The sequence below is a fragment of the Propithecus coquereli genome, unplaced genomic scaffold (genome assembly GCF_000956105.1).
Source record: "Propithecus coquereli isolate 6110/MARCELLA unplaced genomic scaffold, Pcoq_1.0 Scaffold248, whole genome shotgun sequence".
Lineage (NCBI taxonomy): Eukaryota > Metazoa > Chordata > Mammalia > Primates > Indriidae > Propithecus > Propithecus coquereli.
The window spans coordinates 491427-494727 of NW_012148041.1; the positions used below are offsets into that span (position 1 = coordinate 491427).

General features: G+C 60.8%; 1 protein-coding gene across 1 annotated transcript in view; it reads left to right on the plus strand.

Annotated features, from left to right (window-relative positions):
• The first annotated feature begins 128 nt into the window (after positions 1-128).
• Positions 129-3301, plus strand: part of PACSIN1 (protein kinase C and casein kinase substrate in neurons 1) — a 55201-nt gene continuing 52028 nt past the window's right edge. Inside the window, exon 1 of the mRNA XM_012646594.1 lies at positions 129-321. The gene's annotated coding sequence lies outside the window, so the exon portion shown is untranslated. The remainder of the gene's footprint in view (positions 322-3301) is intronic.

Sequence of the window (3301 nt, forward strand, 5' to 3'; positions counted from 1 at the left end):
CCCGCCGAGCGCTCGCTGCCTCCGCGGCAGCCGCGGCGCTTCCACCTGCGCAGCCACCGCGCCGCCCTGCCCGCGCTGCCATTGGCTCGCTAAAAATGCCTCTCTAATCTGCGCGCGTCCGCGCCGCCTCCTCCTCCCCGCCCCCGCCTCGGCTCTGACCTTCCTCCTTCCCGCAGCCCCGGCGCGATCCCGGAGAGACGCGGTGGCGGCGGCGGCGCCAGCCCCTCACTCCCCCGGGAAGTCGTCCGGGCTTGAGCCGGCCCCGGACGCCCCGCTTCGCCCCGTGGCGCCGGCGGTGGTGCTCGGCGCCGCTGCCTCCAGGTAGGGGGGCTGGCCCTTGGTTAGAGGGCTGGGGTCGGGAGGGGGTCCGCTTAGGGAGTGCGTGTTGGCGGCGGGCCCCGGACTGACATCTTCCTGGGCCAGCGCGGGGGAGTGGGGGCAGTGCGGGGAGGATTGTGCAGTTACCTGGAGAGAGGTGGGCACGCGCCCGGGGATGCTTTGCAGGTGATGGGGAGTTCGCAGGCATCACCCGGGCAGTGCCAGAATGCCCCTGCGCTGGGTCCCTTGGGCAGGGAGCCGGCAGTGGAGGCTTTTACCCTGGGGAAAGCGCCGGAAATAGGTTCCCTGAGAAGCTGGGGCCTGGGCCTGGGGTGGTCCAAGTCTCCCGCTTGGGGTGTTGTGGTACCAGAAGGGGTGGGTGGGCTCGTGCCAGCTTGCTGTGTAGGCTATTTACGGATCAGAGTGGGCTGGAGAGAAACACAGCAGCTGATGCCTGTCTGGTTTATGATTAAAGGTATTTCCTTCTGTCCCTCTGCCCCTTCCCCCACAGCTGGGATGGGAGGGGAGGAGGCGAGAAGGTGATGCTGAAAGGCCCGCAGATACAGCAGAAGTGATGGGCTGCCGGGCACTGCCCTCTTCTTCAAGCCCTGGGCCACTTGCTGCCTATTGAAGCTCTCTCTCTTCCTTATTTGCACCGTACAGGGCCTGGGAAAAGGCTCAAGGGTCATCAGGATGTGGGGGACACAGTGGCAAATCCCATAGCTTGGCCAGACCCAGCTTCAAACCCCATGTGTCCCCTACCCCCAACAGCCCAGCTCTGCACCACATGGGCAGTGACACATGTGGCTGCTTTTTTCTAGGCACTACCATAAATAACCCGCATTGCCCCAGCCCCTGGCACAGCTAGGGTGCAAGCAGGACTGTCTGTCAGTGACTTGGGGGGCTCTGTCCCCTATCCTGGATGTCCCATCACATGTCCAAATCACCACTCTCAAGCCACCCCCTCCAGGCAGCTGCCCTGGTAGCCCAGGTGAGATCCTTGCCTCCCGCCCCATGTTCTTGGAGCCAGTCTGCCTCATGGCTTGGTTATTTGTGTCTTGTTTGTCGCCCTCTAAACCAGAAGTGCTTTCAGGCTGGGAACCTGCCTGATTCATCTCTGTCGTTGCCCCTGCACCTGACCAGGGTTTGGCACCAAGTAAATATCTGTGGACTGAATGAATGATTGCGTGGATGTGAACTCTGGGAAATAGCCGGCAACCTGAAGGAGGCAGGTGAGCCCCCTCTTGGGCTTGCTTTCTATGCCCCAGGACCAGAGAGCCACCCAAACCACACAGTTCTATTTAGGCCTTTCCTAAGCCTGGAGCTGAGGGGCAGCTATGGCTGTGATGGGCATCTGTGTGTCACAATCCCGCTGTCTCCAGAGGTGGCGTTGGGCCCTGGTTTGAGTGCCCGAGCCCAGTGCAGCTTGGTGGAAGGCCTGGTGTAAGGGTCTGGCTCTCCGCATGCCACTGGGTTGGTCATTTATTCCTGGGGTCTTAAGCTCAGACCTGAGGTCTCTGCCCCTGTCCCAGCCCTTGGGAGAAAAATCCAGGTCAGCATCAGGAGGCAGAAAAGGCCCAAGCCAGGCTGTCCTCAGCCTCTGGGGGCCACATAGCCAGTTCTGGGCAAGTCTCATGACCCCATTGCATGCAGGAGCAAACCCAGGTCAGAGAAAGAGGCTGCCACCAAGGGTTCTGGCCCAGCCACAAGGCTGTGTCTGTGAAGGACGTCAACATTTGCAGAGCTCTTTTCTGTCCCTGTTGCTCCTTTGGTGGCCATGCAGTCTCCCTGAGGGCTCTGCCACCCTCCCAAGCCTGGGCTGACTCTCCCTTCTCACCCTCCCTCTGCCCCCAGCTGCCCTGCCCCTGCCCGCTTTCAGTTCCTACAGCAAGTTGTGCTCCTCTCACCTGCAGGCCTCTCTGCAGGCTGTTCTGCCTCCTCCTCTCCCTCTTCCTTCCCGCCCACTCCCTCGCACCCTCAGGAGCCCACCGAGACTTCTCTTCCTCCCAGAAGCCTCCCCAGCTGGGGCTGGGGGCCCCATACATGAACCCCCTCCCCAGTCTGCTCGCCCCTCCTAGAACCTCCATCACACCATGTCCTCTCGGGCTTCTGATTGTCGTGTCCCCACAGGGCTGTGGAGTCTGTGGGGGGCAGAGTCTGTGTCTTGTTTCCTGTGTCCCCAGGACCTGGCACAGTGGCCCCAGCTCGCCCTTGTGGAGTGAGTGACTGTTGGTCCTGTCATATACTCTCCTCACCGCTCTCGCCGGTCTCAGAGCATACTTAGCATTCTCCCTCTCGCATTAGGAGATGAGGAACCCCCTCAGAAATTTGCACGTGCCCCCTAGCAAGATCAAGTTGATGGTAGAAAGCCTTCGCTGGAGAAGTGAAACTGGCTGAGGGCCTGGCGGGACAGAACGGACAGGGAGGACATATGGGTTGGGGGCATTCCCTGATTTGGGGGTCCTCCCTGGGGAAGCAGGTAGAGGGATTGGGAGAGGGCTGCTTCCGTTTGGTTTTACATTTTTCTTAAAGAGAAAAAAAGCTCTTATTATTTTTCCTTATTACAAAAGTAATGTGTGTTTGCCATGGACAATTTAGAACATCCTGGAAAGCCAAATGAAGGAAACCCATTAGCCACACCGTCAGACCCACCCACTGTGGGCACTTAGTGGCTGGTTTCCAGCCAGGGGTACCCTGGACTGCAGGGGAGGGCCGGGACGGGGACTGGCAGGCAGGAGGGCAGTGGTCCCCGCCCGCTGTGGGAAGGGGGAAGGCAGCAGGGTGGGACCGAAGGAGAAGAGGAGCTCTGGTGCAGTCCCAGCAGGCAACCTCAGAGGACCCCACGGGGCGCTCTGGGGCTGGAGTGGCCCTTCGGAGCACATTTGCTGAGACGGTCAGGACTTCAGACACCAGCATGCAGCAGGCACTGATTGTGGGCATGCCCTTGGGCAGGTGGCTCTGCGGTAGCTGCAGTCCCCGAAGG